We start from the raw sequence: 20305 nt of genomic DNA on the forward strand, positions 1-20305 counted from the left end.
TTAAGCATTAATCAAATGTCAACAGACTGAGAAAAGTCATCTGTGACTGGCTTGTTTTCATGTGGCTCCCGTTCATCTTTTGGGCTCTGTGGCTTTCTTAACCCAGCTGATGAATGGACATTTCAGGGATGAGTCATTTTTAAACTTAGTAACACACTTAGCCATCTTTCTATCTTACCTCTTCCTTTGTTCTCTCCTATTTCCTTCCATTCCTTCTCCTTCTATCTTTAAGAACAAAACAAGTGTTGAAAATTAAAGGGCATAATATTTTTTTAAAGTCGATCATGCAAAAGAAACAAGATAAATCCTAACTATTTTGATTAAATTTATAGTCCATTCAATACTCAACACTCCCAACCTGGGTTAATTTTACTTTTAGATTGACTTTTCTTAGCTAAGTTCCTTTTTAAAAACACAATTTTCTCCGATATAATGGTTATTCTAGTAAAGTCATTTTATATTATAATCCAGGGGGTCTAGGAAAGTAAAGCAAGGATTAATGTGCCTGTGTATCTTTAATCTCTAGTCTAAGATCACTGCTGAGGAACAAGGTCTTGGAAAACTTTAGCCTCATTTCTGTTTTGGGATGACAGCTGTCTGTGTACTTTTTCTTTTTTTTAAGCTATTTTGTTGGGGATGGTTTTCTGCTTTTATTTTTTTTCTTCATTTATTTATTTTTGGCTTCATTGGGTCTTTGTTGCTGCGTGCGGGTTTTCTCTAGTTGTGATGAGCAGGGGCTACTGTTCATTGCGGTGCGCGGGCTTCTCATTGTGGTGGCTTCTCTTGCTGTGGAGCACAGGCTCTAGGCATGCGGGCTTCAGTAGTTGTGGCTCGTGGGCTCTAGAGCACACAGGCTCAGTAGTTGTGGCACACGGGCTTAGCTGCTCCACAGCATGTGGGATCTTCCTGGACCAGGGCTCGAACCTGTGTACCCTGCATTGACAGGCAGATTCTTAACCACTGTGCCACCAGGGGAAGCCCTGTCTGTGTACTTTTAATAGATCAGTTCTAGTCATCTTTTCAAATGAGCTTTTCCAAAATGCTTCCATGAATTGCTGAGAATACACTTCTCATATGTAAGTTTGTTATTTAAGGCTGATATATTGGATATTTTTTCTAGTCAATTGTTTTTAGTTATTCTGATACTTTCTGTATCCCAATTCTTTCAAAGTTTTCTATTCTATCAGGAGAGCTGTATCTGTGGCTAAAAAAGTGGTGGATAATTTTAACAATAATGTAGTTTTATATACCTTTGAATATGGGTCTATGTGATCTTCAAGAACTTTGCAACATCCCAGGCAACGTGTTGGAACCATGCTCACTGGATCTGTCTCAGTGAAGATTACAGGTGGTCATTCAAGTCCCCACTTCCTAACCCTGTCTAGAGAGAGACTAAAAGAAGTAACTATCAGCACAAGGTGACATTTATATTTCTGGCTTTAGAATTTTCCGAACTTGGGGCGTGGGGAAGGAGTTAGGTATTTTTATGTCAAGTGCCTCTTACATATAAATATGTCAAGTGCCTCTTACATAAAGCCTTATGGTTTGCATGGAAGTGAAAAATGAAAGATGGAAGAGTGGTGTTTGTGATGGATTTGATTGTTCTTTTATGTCTATAAAAGGGGACATAAAAGGAGTAAGCTAATTCACAGTTGGAGCAATCCACTCACATAGTGAGAGTGAATGGTCTGAACTTATATATAAAGACTAAACAGTCTTTTTATTCCAACTATTTATTCCATTGAAATTGAACTGTACCAGGCTTGGTTTAAGGTTATCTCTAATGTAACGCGTCATGGGGAAATATTCTAGGAATAAACAATTCAAAGAAAATACTACTCAATGGTTATCATACACAAGGAAGGAGGCATCACTGTTATTGAGGGCCCAAAAGACCATTTAATTTTTGCTAGCACAATGAAAAGAAAATCAGGAAGGGCACAGTGCCTAATATAATAGATGTTGGAACACGAAGCCAGAGAGGACTACGTAGAGTCCAAGGTGGGTACAAACAGTCAGGAATTCCTTGAGAAGGTGGTGAACAAAGACAGTTGTCTTTCCAGCACAGACAATTCCATATTCAGACCTTATACTATTGGGCGTTTGACTGAGAAATGTTTGGAAACCATTGTCTATGGTAAGACCAGAAATGCGAGCATCTCACGATACTGGATCTGAGGTCCTTGTGAAAAATCATGAAGAGAAGGGATGGATTTATAGGATGTTGGATGGTGACGCACAGCCACAGGATGGGAATCCATGCTCCCAGCCAGCATCCAGGAGCTCCAAGCATCTGCTGACTGGGAGCTACTCCCAGTGATGTTTTCAAGGTAATCCATCCTGAGCAAAATGCTCCCAGCATCTTTGGATTTAGTAACTGAAGTTCCTTTTTGGCAGTGCCCCCAGGATGTTAGAGCTCTTTGTGTGTATCTCCACCGGCCTGTCCAGTCCCTTAGCTGGGTTTCCTCTCTGCTTCAGTAATGAAAATGTGCAGCAATCACAACTAAGGACCTGCAAAGCAATTTGGAAATGTTCACTCATTAGTGAACTAATAGTGCTTCCCATGACTCCTGCAGTTCTGTTGGTGCAGATGGCAAAGGGCTGGCTCCTGAGTGTGTCTTCCTGAGGCTGTAGAGCAAGAAGATGATGATCAAGTTAGCCTCCTTTTCTCTCTCATTATCCTGTCCATTGCTCCTCTGCCTGTACTCCCAGGGCCCCAAACCTGGCTAATTCTCAATTTCCCCAGGCATTGTCCTCATGTCGGTGGTACATATCTGAGGTCCAGCATCTGGGTGCTTGAGACCAGTGTATTGCTGTGTGAACAGGTTGCAGCCACCCCAGTGGAATTTACGCTCAGGATGTGCAGGACCCCAGCGGAGCTTTCAGAATGAAGGAAGAAAGAAGCAATAGAAAAGAGATAGACATCACGGCCCTGGGAGCACGGAGACAGCTTTATGTACATGTTTTTACAGGATTTGGCTAAACACTTTGTACGGTTCATGGGGAACACATGAAGCACTGTCATCCCCTCCGTGATGGGAAGCAGAAGTATTGCAACACAATGGCCCGGCTGTGGCGCTCGGCAGCCATACCCTCCAGCGCCCAGTTTGGCACTAAGTGCTATCATTACCGTTTGTAAGTAGCTCCCTGTGATGTGAAAAGGCTACCAGGGAAACGGCAGCCATCCCAGAACACAGAAGGACCACCGGGCATCTTTGCAGGTTGCTGTCGAGGCTCTGATTCACTTCCCGCTCTCAGACAGAAGCCAGAGAGGGAAGAAGGGGGAAAGGGTCAGAGGGAGGAGGGGGTTTTTTCCCAGTCAAGTCAGGAAGCTCAGGGACCCCTCCTTTGTAGTCCTGGGTCTTCAGTGTGATCGGCTGTGGTGAGGAGTCTCTGGGACCAACCCAAGTTAGCCTGTGAGTCTGGACTCGGGGAAAGCAGCGAATGAGGCAGAAAAACAGAGAAGTGGGAAGTGGTTGCTTGGTGCTGAGTTTGGCTTAGTGTTTAGAGCTCCACTGGAGCTTTCAGGCTCCCAGCAGAACTCAGAGGGGAATGAAACCCACAGGAACCCAAACAAGGTTAAGGCTTGGCAGGAAACCATTGGTGAGGCCGCATGGCTTTTCACACAGTGCGGCCCGAGGCCTTTCGGGGGCTTGAGCCACCTTTCACCACCAATCCCGTTTCTTTGGACTCATTGGAACCAGAGTCATTGAATGTATTCAGTCAGGACTTCAGTTTTCCCAGAAGCAGAGCCCCCTTCTCACACCCAAGACTGTGTCCTCGGCTGGCGAGTTATTATTTACCCCTGCTGCCCAGCCAGGCAAGGAAAGCTGGGATTGTTTTTGTGAAGAAACTCACACTGGGATTGAGGAGATGTGAGGGTTGGAAAAGGAAAATATGAACAGAGATTTGGAGCCAAGACTCTCCGACTCTGTTGGGTGAGCCCCCTACCCCAGCCCCCCTTTCTCTCTAATAGTCCTAGAAAAACAGAGGTGATGTCATCATAGCAGCTGCTGATGGCCTGACAGACAGTTTCCGCAGCGCTACATGAGGCCCTTTGGTGTCCCTGTCAGGAGATTGGCAGCTGAATGACACCAATGAGGCCAGGCCAGTATTCCCTCTGGGAATGCAGCCCTAATTGATAGACAGAGGCAAAGAGAAGGATTGTTTTTGAACCTGAAAAGAATCCCCTTTTTCTCTCCCTAAAGCTCATGCCCCTACTCTCCACAGCTCTATTTTTCCCTCCCCCCAACACTGTTTTTTAAAGGTGTTTTGTTCCAGAGCAGTTACAGAGCTTAATGGAACTGAATGACTTTTACCCTTCACAATCTGTCAGTCAAAAGCCTGACTCCAGGACAGTTAAATAAAGTCCTTTCAGAGGCAGACAGGAGAGGAATGTGTCAGTCAGGCAACAGACCCCGTTGTGTTTTCATCTGTCAGAGGGGTGATGGGAGAGTGGTGGGCCCCAGGCAGGACGAATTCCCAGCAGCCGCTAAGAGGCCTTGACAAATCCAGGTGTGGAGCCAAAATGTCACCCAATCACAAGCATTCTTGAGGTGTGGGCTCAGAGCCCCCAGGCCCTCGGGTTTGCAATCAACTATGAGATGTTTGGGCAACTTTCAGCACAGTTTTCATACTAAGCATTTTTAACATAAAACCAACCACTAAGTGCTGGGTATCTGTACAAGGCATGGCTTTCAAATTAATACACTGCTTAGCTGTGAGCCCTGCAGACAGTAATCCTCTGGCTGAAAGGCCTTCAGGTAGACTCCAATTCCAAACCAATTTTGTAGAGCCACTTGGGTTTTTTTTTTCTAATACTTCCCTTCACATTATATGACAATCCATTAATCTTGCCCATTAACTTAAAATTGCTGGGCAATTTTTTCCCTTCTTTTGAGGGTTCTGAACAGTTGCTTTTGTTCGCTATGGATCCAGAGCTTTACACTGAAAATGTCCACCATTAAACATCCTAACGATCTATTATGTTTTGGTGACATTTCCTTTAAGGGCTTTCCCCGCTCCCACACACACACAAAAAAAAATAGAGAAGGATGAGCGTGGGATGAAATGAGGTAGAGGGCGTGGAGACGTTGATATTTAAACAAACAGGGCTTGTTCTCATCAGGGTGCTGCTAAACACCACACAGATCTTTTGACCCAGGACTGAAGTTCTAGGTGTTCAGGTGGGAAAGCCACCCACAGACCTGGACGAGTGGCCTGCTTGTGGCCCTGGGGCTGGCAGGAGAGGAACTCTGCGGTGTCTCAACTCTGAGGATTGTTTTGGCTCCAGGGTGAACTTGGGCATGTTACTTATTACTTGCTTGCTTTCTTCCCTCTCCTTGGGAGATTTTTGCATAAAATAAAGGGATTTCCGTCTCCTCCCTAGTTTTTTTTTTTTTCTTTGATGGGCTACCTTCCACCTCCTAACACACTATTCCCAAAATAGGCAGAGTCAGCACTGATTCTGTCTCTGACTTTTCCCCCTTTTCACCCCAAGGTCAGATCTAGGTATTGGGGTGTCCATCTCCCAACCATTCCTGGGACCACTCAGGACACTTAGGGTACGCACCTGGGTACATCAGGCAGTGAGAAAGTTCCCCCTCTTCTCTCCTTCCTTCCCTCTTTAGCCTGTGTTTTCTCCTATCCGTGTGCTGGGCCTCTAGGGATAAGCTGGTTTTAGACAAACTAAACTGAAATTCAGAAGGCCTTTGGCACAGATTAATAAACTCTGTCAAGTTGAAGAAGTCCAAAACGTGGTTAAAATAAATTGGCGCATTCTGTGTTAGGAAAGCTAAACATTTTCCAAAGAAATGGATTTTCATCATTTTGCCACAATATAGGAGATTAGAGAGTCAGAAGAGGCCAGACACGAACCGATAAGCAGCAACAAAGCAGGAAAGCTCATCTCTGCCTTGGGCCGAGAACACATTTCTCTTATCCTCACAGATCAAGGTCTACGGGCTGCCTTAGAGCCTGCTGTCCACAGGGCCTCTGAGTGAGATTTCAGGCCCGCAGAAGACTTCCTGCGAACAATATTCCTCTAGAATATTAATGAAGTCTTCAACTTCAGTCCTAGAAATATGTGCTCGGAGGCTTCCTGAGTCCATCCTTCACTGATTATTAATGATCTGCCACACTTGGAAGAAAAGCCACTTCTCAGCTCGCTTTCTGCCTGCCTTCTCTTCCCTCAGCCTAAGCAAACATCATGTCTGGGGCACCGCTGGGAACACAGCAGCCTTCTATACAAGGGAAACTTTTTCCTTTATGTCTGACACTGAAAATAGATGCCGTGGCTTCTGTTTTTAAAATTAGTGGCTACACGAAACTTTCAAGCAAAGGCTAACTGCTTTTGAAAATGGCAATGCGTACTCCAGCGGGGACAAAAACTTCTTAGCGAAAGCCTTCGTTCCTCCAAATTCTTCGTAGGTGGCACTCAGAAAGTTGCTCTGGTTAAAAAGCAAATAAACGCATACACAAACCCCAAACCCAAAATGAACACAAATCCTACTTGTTGCTCTGGAAGTCCCCAAATTCAGTCCATTAAAGCACAATTAGGAGCAAACAGTTTTTCATCCTTCCTGCGCCATTTCCTACACCTGTGGGTGGGGAAAGGCCGACAGCAGCTTGTGGCTAAGCAATGCTCCTGTCACGCAGTGCTGACGCCTCAGAGTTGGTCTGCTTGTGCCCACATCTAACCAAAACCTCCCGTCCACTCAGTTCCAAATGCAGTCAGTCCTGAGGTTTGACGGTGCGTGGACACGACATTCACATATTGGCTATGATATATCTCTCAGCCTTCATACTTAAATGTTTCTTGTTAAACATATATCCAGCTGGGTTTTCATTCAGATGGCTGCTAAATCTTTTGTCTTGGATATATGCTATAAGGAACACAATTTCCTTCCTAGAATTGTATATGGAAGCAACCAAAAGCCACAGTTGAAAGTCTGGTTAATAATGCTAAATTCATTCTTCTTTTGCTTTTTTGACTGATTCCGGTTTGAAAGTCCTTTGAAAAAGTCTTACTATTTTAACGTTTGGCAACTTCAGTGCCAATTCTGCAATAATGCAGTCTTGGAGTTTCATCTCAAGATCTCTAAACCCGATGACCAAAAAGCCTGAGGAGTTGTCTGTACAGGCAGTGCTGGGGGAAACTAGGTGTGAGTCTGTGAATCGGTACATTAGTGACTTGAGGTTAGAAAAGGCTCAGAAGCTTGACCGCCTGCTAGCCCAGTTCTTTTTGTCATTAGTTCTTACATGATTTTTAGTCAAATCAGATCACCTTTGCCATTGATTATTTGAAATAATAATCCTTGTAATGACAATTATTAATTATAATATGTCGATTAGACATTGTATTATTGGTATAATAATAATAGTATGTGCTCCCTGCCTTTCATATAACTTCTGTATACATTAGCTTGTTTAAAAGACAAAAATCCCCTGTTTGGGGCAGTGTTTATAGCAGTTAAGAGTAGGGCCTCTTGGGCTTCCCTGGTGGCGCAGTGGTTAAGAATCTGCCTGCCAATGCAGGGGACACGGGTTCGGGCCCTGGTCTGGGAGGATCCCACATGCCGCGGAGCAACTGGGCCTGTGAGCCACAACTACTGAGCGTGCGCGTCTGGAGCCTGTGCCCCGCAACGGGAGAAGCCACGATAGTGAGAGGCCTGTGCACCGCGATGAAGAGTGGCCCCCACTTGCCACAACTAGAGAAAGCCCTCGCACAGAAACGAAGACCCAACACAGCCAAAAATAAAATAAATTAATAAAAAAAAAAAAAAAAAGAGTAGGGCCTCTGGTGACAAACTGCCTGTTTTCAAATGCTGGTCCTGCCACTTACTACGTGTGATCCTTGTCTCTAAAATAGGGGTGATAATAGTATGCACTTCGCAGCGTTGTTGTGTAACTAAATGCGTTCACACACAAAAAGCCCTTAGAACTTCATCTGGCACATTGTAAGTGCCTGTAAGGTTATTACTTATTATTATTTTGTTCCACTGTGTGTAGCCTACATTAATAATTCGAGGGGTAGTTTCAACCAGTTAGGAAGAGCATTCTTTACCAATAACAATAAGCATCCTACCTTTCCTCCCACCACCATTCATCGTCCAACTCGTTGTTCTGTTGGTATATAAAGTGGCCCAAGGCTGGCAGCAGTGAATTTCTAGTGAGTGAGTGGGTTTTTAAAACCTTCCAGGGAAAGCTTGCTGGTGAGCAGCTCACCTGAAAGGGAAGGTGTTCCTGAGGCCCCTAGGATGGCACCTTGCCCTCTGGATCCCTGTGCATTCTTCTTGCCCTGCAGTCTCCAAAGTGCTGGTCCTGGTCCTTGAGGGCCGCATTCTTTCAAGATGTTTGACTCTGGTCTCATTAAACCTGTCTTGGTTCTCCCCCAGGCTGCTCTTGATCTTCACTATTAAGTGCCATGGCAGGATATTAAAGTGGCCTCCTCTGTTAAGAAAATAGTCTTGAAACTAGAGAAGACCTCTTAGCAGGGTACTCAGAAGAGCACGGCTGCCCAGTGAGGGCATTCTCAAAAACCAAGACCCCCTCCCTTGGCCCATCCTGGGGTGTTCTCAGGCCATCTCATACAGTGGATGCAGTCACACCCTCTGGGCATCAACCACAGACAGATTCTACCAGGGCGCTGTACCCACTGCTTCCTAATTGCTACCAGATCTGCCACTTCCCTTTCAGGAAGACAGCTAGGTCCACCAGCCATGCGTACTGGCCTATTTACTGATAGGTCAGATGACCCTTAATTTAATCCAGTTTAATTCAATAAATATTCATGAATCATCTGTATATGCCTATAATCATTTATTTTATCTTGTTTCCTATAAAGAACCCCTTACATACATATTATCGAGAAAAAGGAAAACCTGCAGAATCAAACTATTTTAACTTCATTTTCTGATAACCTTGGTCCTCCACAAATTAATTCTGAAGCGTCTATCATTTTTATCTCATTTTAGAAATCAGCCTTGCGTGCTCTCTGGTTCTCACCTCTTGCAGGTTCATCTGGGTGTGGTGGGTTTGCACCCATGCCCACACACACCTTTGTTCAGTTAATGGTGAAATAAGGAGCGCCTGATTTTGAACCTTGTCTGTGTCTGACCTGGCGCAGTATAGTTCACAGGCGTGATGCAAGTCAGAACTAACCGGCTCATGTGGAGACCAGATCCATTCGGCACAGCCAGAGGGTGCACTAACTCCCGTGGCCCCTCGGCCCGGATAGGAGGCACTCTGCCCATACAACCTGCTGCCGGGGGTGGGGGAGGGTGGGGTTGTCCAAATTAGAGTAAGTAGTGGTTTGGTCTTTCAGTCTCATGAATACCAACTTTGTAATGAGGACATAGTTTGTAGATCAGCAAACAAATTGTTTTAGAGTGCTCAGGCAGGATGGTGGGCACGTGGAGATGGGCTGAAAAGGTGATATTGGACCTCTGTGGTTTTGTCTGCTTCCCTTCCCTTTCCATTGGGAAATTGCTTCTTCTCTATCCTAGATGGTTCTGGTGGATTGTTAATTATTGAGCCTCATCCCTGGCTGTCTTAGTCTGTTCAGGCTGCTATAGTAAAATAGCATAAAACTGGGTGGCTGATAAAGAGTAGAAATTTATTTCTCACAGTTCTGGAAGCTGGAAGTCTGAGATCAGGGTGCTGGCACAGTCAGGGTCTGGTGGGAGCCCTATTCCAGGTTGCAGACTGCTGACTTCTCCTTGTGTTCTCAAACGGTGGAGAACAAAAAGAGGAAGCTCTCTCTCTCATAAGGGCACTAATCCCAATCATGAGGGCTCCACCCTCAATTACCTCCTGAAGGCCCCACCTGCTAATATTGTCACATTGGGGGCAGGATTTCAACATACGAATTTTGAGGGGACACTAATATTCAGCCTATAACACAGGCCCTGCCAGGGGGTAGACCCATGACCTAGACCTGGCTGAATCCAGTCTTCCTCTCCACAGGGACTGGGTCAAGGCGTGGGCATGTGGCCTAAAGTAAGGTCAATCATGTCCTTTCATGAAAGCCAGTCTGTGGACACTGGGACAGATTTAGGGCCTCTTGCTCTTTTATATAGAGATAGTCTATGATAAGAAAGAATGAGGCCAACATACAAAAGAAGAGAGTCAGGTAGAGAGATGGGGCAGTGGAGGGTGGGGAGAGAAAGAGAAAGAGAGACTGAAAGACAGACAGATAGACAGAATATTGCTATTACTTGAGTCCCTGTGCCTGAAAAAAAATCCACTCTTTAACTTCCCAGTTTATGAACCACTAAATCCACTTTTCTGCTCTGTTTGCACTGGGTTTATTTCACTTACAATGGAAAGCTGCCTGACTAACCTACTAGGTTTAGCTATTCTTCAACTAACTACTTGGCTTTGGCAATCTCTTAACTAATGCACACAGCTCTTCCCTCACTCCTAAGTAGAGTTAAGTCTAGCTACATGGTGGGTCCGCTGTGCCTCTTAGGAAATGTTCGTGGAATAAATGAAGTAGCTAACAGTATAGGGAGAGTTAGTAAGTATTGGGTTTAACTATGAAATAGCCAATATTTGATCATTTTGACCTACAAAAAGCAATTTCACGTGGTTAAACTAAGAGAATTTTTAGCTACTGAGAAAACAGAGCCACATTTCAGTTACATTTATTGAGGCCCTGCTTTTTGCAGGCCTCGTGCTGGATGCTGTGAGGAAATTAATGTGGAAAACGCAAGGTTCAGCTTCTCAGGGAGACTAGAGCCTCCTGAGGGATTTACAACTTACTGAGAAACCGTCGCTAGAGTGTTGGCCTCACTCCATACACTAATGAAAAGATTAGTTTTTTTTTTTTTGAAGATTTCATCTTTATCGATGAAATGTGCCACATATAATCTAAGGACCTAGACAGCATCACTTTCAGAGAAGAGTTCTGTCACTACAGTTTCTAGAACCCCTCCTTTGGCAACCTCTCTCTTTGAACCCTTTTGGAGCTGTTGTTCTTCAGCCCAAAGAGTCAAGCGTCAAAGAAAATATTGAACACGAATATGCCTTTTCGATCATCTCTGTGCCAATTCATCCTGTCCCCATGAGAATTTTCTCCTTTTGTCCCCTTTGTCTGGGAAAGAACCAGCTTAAAAATGTATCTGTGCTTCATCAAATCCTCAACTCACACCAAGCAGAGGCTGAAGAATAAGTAATGGGACACAGGCAAAGAATAACAAAAATTTTGCTATGATTTCAACCTACGTGTGACTGGGCTCTCCCACTAAGTGGCATTGGAAGTGACCTTTCATGCTTCTTCTGTCCATATTTCTTGATTTAGATTTCTAGATCTGGTACAGCAGTCTGGCGTGGTGGTGATTTTTTCTAAATATCTCAATTTCAGGGTACTTGCCCACCAGTTCTCCTCCACATAACGTGTACTTAAAAACAGAGCCAGAGCCTGGCAATTTGCCGAAATCAGGCTGGCTACTGATTGCAAGTAGAAAAAGAATTTCCCATCGAGAGCATAGTTCTTAACCTTCATGGAGCAGTCATTTGGTTCACCTTCCTTTGCCGACTCACTGGAGCCTAATGACTTCTTCCCAGAAAGGGAACACTTCTCAGCTTTAAACAAACAGCATTTACCTTCTTTTCTTATTTATTTAAGGTGAGGCATCTTCTTGTCCTGCTCCCTCCTTTTACTTAAAAAAAAATCACCATCTTGTGGAATAACTATTTTGCCAAATCTGTCCATCAATATAGGGAACCTTGGGAGTGCTTTAGTGGACCTATAGAATAAGTGCTCTAATTTATGTCCGATGGACTTAAAGAGCAAAATGCATGTGGTAGGGGTCATGGTCACTAGCACACAACCCTGATGTTTTAACTTATCTTCTGCAAACAGGAGAGATGTTTTTCTTCCAGGTGTACATAAATACAGCAGTTCAATGCAGTCCAGACTGTGGTATGCGGCTGCAGAGCCCTCTGGCTTTGCCAAACCCTCATGCTCGTGTACACACATTTTACAAGGGGGCAGTCCCGTTGCTAAAGGAACTCAAGTCACTTTTTCGTGAATGTCCAGTGATTGGCAGGAATGCTGGCTGTTTTAAGTATCATATTGTTCCATGGTGAAGAATATTTTTTATTGCTAGTTCAATAGCATTTCACAGTTATTAAACCAGAGTCATTGTTCCTGGAGGCTCCCAAAGGCTCAGAAACTTTGGGGCCTGCCAGTTATCCCCATTGTTTCAATGTGGCTGTCATACTCTGACTGTGGCACTTAAGGTGTTTTGGGGGAAATGTGGAGAGAGAGGCTTTTCAAGGGTATTGTTTATAGCCAACTTCTTTTCATACATAAGAGTTTATGGGACCAAATTCAATCACAAAAAATTATTTTGAAATGCTTAAAAATGAAAACTTTAAGGAATGGTAGACCTGTACTATTATAATTACACATTAAAGCATGCAGATTAAAAAATGTTTGCTATATTAGTAGATGTGGCAAAACATCTTATAAATCCCGAGAGAAATGCCTGCCCAAAGTCATTGCTACACCCAAGTAACATGATCCAAGAAGGAGATGAATGGATGTGATCAGTAAAGGGGTACATAGATTTCTCTGCAAGGAAGGCCTCCCCCAGCTTATTTAGTGGACAATGAAAATATCCCATAAGAGAGCTGGGTGGATGGCCTTGTATGACTGGCAGTTGTTAGTGACAATTGAGGACTCGGCCAGGAGAACAAGGCAGCCCTTTGATGAACTTAAGTGTTAGTGTGAGGAGAGAGTGCAGGGCCTGGGGCTGTTTCTTCAGGGCCAATATGAGATCCCAACAGGAGCACGTCGTCTTATGGGGGTCACCCCGAGGAGGAAACACTTAGGGTCTTTTGCGAACACCCAACTTTCTGGGAATTTGACTAATGTTTCATTATATCTCCTCACAGCACCGAGCTGGTTCGTGCAGATTTCACTCTGCTCAGTTCTTTGTGTACTTTTTGTATTGTTTTCTTCTTCTTCCTTGGAGCAGAGTTTGTGAGGCCCCGAGGACCACACCAACACTCAAGTCACTGGATGCACAGCTAATCTTCTGCTGAAAGAAAAATGGATTCTTATTTCTCTTCAAGTATCTCTGGCAACAACTGGGTGTGGGCAGGAACTTGTGTTTATCTAAACAAAAACAGAAGATGTATGACCTATCTAAGCTCTTCTGGCCAACTCTTCTCTGATGATACGACTCCATGGCAGGTTTCTGAGAACTTTTTATTTTTCTAGAACTTTACAGGAAAATACCCTGTGCTTGATATTGTGGTCGATGAGTGTACGACGGTTGTGTGGGTTCTGGGCGGACATGGTTTTCTACTTCTCTTCATGAAAAGGAGACTCTCCCCATTCCTGGAAGCTTCCCCTAGTTACTATCTCTTCCCCCATGCCTGTCCCCCATCCCAATTCCTGCCACTCTTTATTTCTCACCAACGGAAGTTAGGGCTCTCTTTATGCGATATGGAAGGCATACCCCTCCCCGTGATAACACTGAGGGACCACTGTCTCCTGACCGCATCTTTCCATCATCTATAATGCACATTTTGTACTGTTAATTTATATGTCTTTAGTCCACATCTTACATTCTTCCTCCAAACATTTCCTGCATCATTCAAAAGGAGTTTGCAAGGCTCTGCCTTTTAACATTTAAAAGAGAGAAGAGAAATCTTTAATGTTAATTCTAGACTACATCAATAAAACTACTTTTTGAAAAAGAAATGTAATGGTTGTTTTCTCATTATCAAAACAATCTCACTTTTGTCAGTGTTGAATCCCCCCTTCCTATTAGTATTTGCTCAAGGAGCATTTGTGAGACGACTTGAATAAAATGGATCAGTATCTGACCTTAAAACAATAATATCTTACAGAAAAAACCTGGAAGGATATATACCCAAATGATAGCATGGTTAGCTCTGGGGGATTTGGGTCATTTTTTTCTGTCTTTTTCATACCTTTCTGTATAGTGTGAATTTGTTCTTATACTAAAAAAAGAGGCTATTTTACACATAACCTTCCCCCCAAACTGTTTAGCATTATGGTGATTTTGTAAGGAAGGGGTTATTTGTGAGGAGATTGTGCCTCCAAAGAGGAGCGGTGTGTAAGGGCTTAGTCTGCTACCTACATTCGTGTCACTCTGAGTAAATGAGATTTTCTCGTGTGTAAGATGAGGACAATGACCTCCACTTGTAGAAATTAAGGTCAGACTCTACTGAGATAACCCATGGAGAAAACGCTGATACGTGTGAAGTGCTATCCACATGGGAGGAGTAACAATAGCTCTCCTTTGTTTGGGAGGAATCTGTGGGGCAAATGTAGACCAAGGATCTGAAACCAAGGATCTGAGGGCGTGTATACTTGGTGACCTGACACACAGGTTAGCATGAACGGAGGAGCCCTTCCCAGGAGCCTTTGAACTTGTGCAAGTAGCTTAATATTCTTAGTGGCTGCTTCCAGCACTGTTTTGTGAAGGGAAAGTGTGTGTGTGTGTGTGTGTGTGTGTGTGTGTGTGTGTGTCAGTAACCAAAGTGCTCAAAATGTAATATGCAATGGCATCCAACTACATGCAAAAGTAATCACCAGAGCACCCAAATAACCCCACCAACTGACTGATCCAAGCGTTTTTGCAAAGTCTGGTTGATGTGGTGCCAGGTGTTCGGTAAAGTCACAGAAAGGTAAAATGATTCAAAAACAGAAACCAAAACCAAACAGGAACAACAGCAGCCTCTCAAAGAACACCCAACTAACCCACTCAATATAACAGCGGTCCAGGTGACATAAACCCAGTGGCGTGTTCCTGGCTCCCTAGGAAGCAGTGGATGACAGGGCCTGGCCATGGTGGCAATCAAGTGACCTTCTGGAAGCAGAAGCAGGTAGTAGAGAGCATGGGGGCGGGGGGGGGGGGTATACCTGGACCATCCATGGAGGCCCTGGACACCCCTGGGTCCTGGTGATGATGTCCTGTCTGCAGGGGCTCAGAACAATTTTCAACACCACTCACATGCCAGGAGGGGCTGCTGCTTTCACAGGTCTGGACTGCTCAGCAGTGAAGGGGTTACGTGTAAGAGGGATCAAAGTGTTAAACTGTCATGTTGACAGTAAGTCGGGGAACTGGCTGTGCAGGGGCCTTAATAAATCTGCCCTTGACTTATGGACGAACCTCATTCAGCAGAAAATTATTTCTGCAGCATATTGAGTGCTGTGCTCTGAGTCGCTGGAAGTTTACTTTTAAAGAAAGGTGGAAATGAGGAGAAGAGATTGGAAATTCAATCCACATGTGGTGCAGAGAACTATTCAGTAAATTCTTTCTCAGATAAAATAAGAAACAGAGGGGCTTCCCTGGTGGCGCAGTGGTTGAGAATCTGCCTGCCAATGCAGGGGACACGGGTTCGAGCCCTGGTCTGGGAAGATCCCACATGCCACGGAGCAACTGGGCCCGTGAGCCACAATTACTGAGCCTGCGTGTCTGGAGCCTGTGCTCCGCAACAAGAGAGGCCGCGATGGTGAGAGGCCCGCGCACCGCAGTGAAGAGTGGTCCCCACTTGCCGCAACTAGAGAAAGCCCTCGCACACAAACGAAGACTCAACACAGTCATAAATAAATAAATAAATAAAAGAACGTGAATTTCTTTAAAAAAAAAAAAAAGAAACAGAATGTGTAGGACTCTCGGAATATGGTACATTCCTTTGATTACTAAAATGTGTTAGGGGAAGAAAATGGATGAGGAGTGATTCTCGGTGAAGACTGATATGCAGCAGGGGGAGGGGTTAGGAGGGAGAAAACCTTAGTGATTCAGACATGATTGTTCATTCATTTGTTCATGGAGTCCACCAGGCTTTACTGAGCGCTCACTATGGATGAGAAACGGTGGGCGTGGGGATGAGCGTAGCATCTTGCAGAGTCCATAGCTAATGAAGTAGATCCACACACTCATTGTACACCTAGAATTTGTCCAACACCAGCTCAGCTCCACATAGCACTGTGGCAATCTTCTCTGAATAAACTCTGAGAGAATATAGTCAGATTTTAGGTATGAGAGAAGGGCTGACACTTTTTCCCAATACATTTTCCCAATTCAACATAAGGAGTAGAGCTGTCATTAATCTGAGAGGCCGATTTAACAAAAATAGGTATCTCTTCCTTAGATGATATATGATTTATATCTTCATATTGCTTTTTTTTTTTTTTCTTTATAACATTTCAGAAAGAAAAGAAAGGTTAAGACCGGGGGAGTCTGTATTTTTCAGTCCAGTTCATGAAGGCACAAAGAATCCTTTCAATCCCGGACCAGAGAGAATTTGAATTCAAAGGATAATTTGGGAGACAGAACTTCTCTTTCTGCCAGTTTTGAAACTATTGGGAAAAGTTCAAGAAAAGCTCAAGAAAATGAGTTTTCTTCTTTTGAATAATTTATTTGCTGTTTGTTTGTTGGCTTTCTCTGTATCCTTTCACCCCCAGAGCTGCAATGAGTTAGGAGCATAAGGTGTCAGATATTGGCTTCTTGTTGCTGTTGGGGGGTCTCTAAATTTATGACCTCTCTGGGCATTCCAGGCACAGATAATATATATTTTACAGAGATCAGCAGGTTTCATTTTCTCTTCCAAGTTTGGGAGCTGTTTGTTCGAAGGGGTGATTTGTTTTGCTGTAGCGGAACCAGCCACGTTGCTGGAGGTTTCAGCAGAGAACCTCATGCTCCGTGGTACCCGAGCTTTGGGAGAATCTTCCTGACCAATTTATTCGCTTCTGTGAGCAGGGATGGTGGGTTCTTCCCGTCTAGGGGCATGGCGGCACCAAGACAGAACCCGCTGGCTGTCGTAAGACAAAGGTTCTAAGGCTCAGAAAGATTCTTGTCTGCTCGTGAGTGTGGTGGTTGGATGAGTGCGGGCAAGGTAGTGGTGGGCTGAAAGGATGAATTATGCTCATGTTAATCTCTCAGAGATCCAGGGGACAATGATATGGTTAGTCCAGGGGTTGTTCCATGAAGGACTGGACTGCCGGTTAACAGAGGTGCGTTAACCATCCAACGTGCAGTACCCTAGCACAGTTTATTTGCTCCCAGTAAAGAGAACGTCCAGGAGGGTGTAGATCCTCCGAGGTGGAATGATTTCAGAGGATCCTTTGTGACTTTCCCATCTCTATCCCTACCCCTAACCCCATCCCCATCCCCATCCCCATCTCCATCTCCACCTCCATCATTATCTCTCTTTCTGAGAAGGGAGGGTTGAACTCTGAGTAGCCTGAAGAGGACTGGGGCTGTGGTTAGCTCTCCAGGTAAACCTGGATAGAGCCTTGGGCTTACAGACCTGGAGAGGCTGATGAAACCAACTACTGCCAAGAAAACTGACTGCTATTGATCAAGCATCTCTCAGTGTGTTAAATATTTAATGATGCATTTTATTATTTGAAGGATGTTATTCATAAGCTCAATTTAATATCTTTTTATGAACACATTTTTTAAAACCTTAGCACCTATTTAACTATACAAATAAATTTTATCCTAACAGGGGATCCTGGTGAAGAATATATTATATATGGATGCTTAGAACCTTGCGATGATTTTGGCCACCCTCGGTGAATTATGTCATCATGCTGTTCCTGGTTTCCCCTACATATACAAGAAACACACCCCTTTTACTTTCCTCATGGTGTGTAAAGACTAAGGTGATGCCCCTCCTTGCCCTATCCCCACCAAGATCCAAAGTTCTCTGGGAAGCTTTTACAGAGTGAAAATAATGATGATTTTCTTTTATTTTGATCATTGTAATTTGGTCACCTTAATTTAGAACCAGAAGTGAAGTAGACATTTGATGGTGTCATGAATATTGTGAGTTATATGATCTATCTTAATTCCCAACCTATAAATAAATTCATGTTGTCTTTTTAGGAGGTCATGTATCTCTTTTTTGCCCAAATCCTGCCATGACCTGTACCAAATGTGTTCTTGAGCACTTTTCTCTCTCTGCTTAAGAGATAACTGTTAGAAAACATCTGGTCCCGATGTTCAGAGTGGCTCTTTTCCTTTCCTGCTGTCCAGTCTCCCCTTTTCTTACCTAAACCAAAGCCTTTTTCTTCACACTTGAATTCAGAGAGATCACGCTGGACAAAGGGACTGGAGAACTCAGAGGAAACTTTTGACAAATGTCTCCGCAGGCATGACGGGGTGAGAAGGAGGCCGGAGAAGCTGAAGGGGAAAAACAAATTTAAGCTAAGAATGAAGAGGAGGGGGTACCAGTGATCCTGGAGGAGGGCTTGATTATCAATTTAAAATTCCTAGCCTGAAACAAAGGAGACTTGAAGCATTCAAAAGAAAGGCAAACCATGGAACTCAAACAAAGCTGGTGAATTACAAGAGAGAGTATTATATGAGCGCCCACCAGTGTCAGGATATTCCATCCTCGGAGGGCATGTGGAAATCCACCAAATGGCTTGATTACAAACTCAGGAAAAACGAAAAGAAAGGAATGTGCCTGAGTAGAATTTTTCACAACGCAAGCTTGTTTTTTAGCTTGGTATATCTCAGATTGAAACTTAGCCAAATAATTGCTGGGAAAATATTTGGTTAGGTTTCGAAAGACTGTTTGGAGAAACTGACTAGTTGTAAAATGGAATATTTGGAATGACTGCCTGGGAAAGATAAACTTAAAAGCTGGAGAGGTGTGCTCAGTAGACCTAAGGGAACAAAAAGGCGTAGAGGAGGGCACGGTATTTTGTATTCTTAAGGATGAAAGCAAAGGTGTCTGAGCAGTAGTTAATTTGCCAAGTTTTGAGTTGTGAGTGGTTTTCTTGATGTGGTTTCCAGGAAAGATTAAGGCTTTAGTCTTTTATGCAAAGTGGTGTCTTATTATAGAACAAAAAGCAATAGACTCTAGTCACTGTATCTGAAACCCTGAATTCTGCTTCAGGCATCCGTCTCACATCTAGTTAACTGTAGAAATAAAATTGGAGGGAATTTGGCCTCTCAGGTTATAGGGCTGGAAAATGCTTTGAGAGACCTTCTGGTTGGATTACTTCTAAACCCTCCCGGACAGATGAAAATTTATCTTATTTTTAAATGTTCCCCAGAGGAAGAGTGTCCACAGGCTCCCTTAGTAACTCATTTCAGTTTTTAACGACCTCCACATTCAGGAAATTCCTTCTTCTGTCTTACCTAAACCCACTCTGCTGCAGCTTAAGTCCATTTTCTTTTGACCTGCCCCAGAAGAGATGGGAAAAAGAGGTCACCCTCTTGCATAAACATCCTTTCACATAATTAAAGATAAAATTTTAAATCGAAAATATTCTCTATCTCCTCTTCTTAATCACATTGAATCTCCCCACTTCCTTTAGCCTTCCCCGAGGGGTTCCATCTTTCAATCTCTTGTTCACCTTCGCTGTAGCCTCAGAAACTCCCTCAGTTGTCTGAAGTATAGCTCTGGGCTGGGAGAAAAGACAGACTGTGGCAATGCACGTCCTCACGTCCTTCCCCGGGACAGAGCTGATGGAAGAGACTAAATGGTACTGATGATATTTAAAAATTTTTCTTGCCCACATTATATTTGTTTTCAAGGTCAAATTGTGCTCATACAATAGGTCTGTGGACATTATTAAGGATACATATCTTTAGGTTTTGGAGGAGTGAAAATAAAAAAGAAGTAGGACAGTACATTCATACAGTATACTAAGAATTACTTGGTATAATGCAAGGATAAGTTCAGTACTTTTTCAGATAAGTTCAATTATTTTTTCAGATAAGCAAAAATCTATTTTTGCTCATGGGGTCCTTCCATTAGGTAGAGGCATTTCAGAAAATATCCTTTCAGCTTTGCCCAGTTGTTATTTGAAATTTTCCATGAATTCGTTTCTGGCCCTTGGGTTGAACCACTGATCTTGCCCTCATTCTTGGGGATGAGACCCTAGAACCTAACTAGATACCACCTTTACCAGAACTTTACACAAATACTTCCAGGGCAGGGCTAAGTCTTGACTTGCTTTCTTGGGCATCAAAGCTGTTGGCTAAACAAAATAATGTATCTTTTATAATTTATTTTTGCATTAAACTAGATCCTTTTCTTATCCGTTTACACAGAATGGCCAACATATTTTGATATTTGGGGATCAGAGAATCACAGAGATGGCTTTTTTGTAACTTGAGTTTTTTCCTAATTTCTAAAAGAACTCGAGAAACAATTTGAAGCATTCTCAGATTCCTTGTAGTTTTCAAAACATGCTTGTGAGGGAGTTAAATGGGAAACAGGTGCTTTCAAAAATCTATTGCTGTTTTTATGAATCATATATTTACTCTTACTTGTGTCTTAGCAACAGATCATAGAA

At 43.5% G+C, this 20305-nt stretch overlaps 1 long non-coding RNA gene across 3 annotated transcripts in view; it reads right to left on the reverse strand.

Moving 5' to 3' along the window:
• Positions 1 to 1932: 1932 nt before the first annotated feature.
• Positions 1933 to 20305, reverse strand: part of LOC132371486 (uncharacterized) — a 250834-nt gene continuing 232461 nt past the window's right edge. For all 3 annotated transcript variants that reach the window (XR_009504863.1, XR_009504858.1, XR_009504860.1), the window contains 2 exons: positions 18046 to 18176; positions 1933 to 2628 (listed from right to left, as the gene is read on the reverse strand). This is a non-coding gene — a long non-coding RNA (uncharacterized LOC132371486). The remainder of the gene's footprint in view (positions 2629 to 18045; positions 18177 to 20305) is intronic.

This window comes from Balaenoptera ricei, chromosome 9 (genome assembly GCF_028023285.1).
Source record: "Balaenoptera ricei isolate mBalRic1 chromosome 9, mBalRic1.hap2, whole genome shotgun sequence".
NCBI lineage: Eukaryota > Metazoa > Chordata > Mammalia > Artiodactyla > Balaenopteridae > Balaenoptera > Balaenoptera ricei.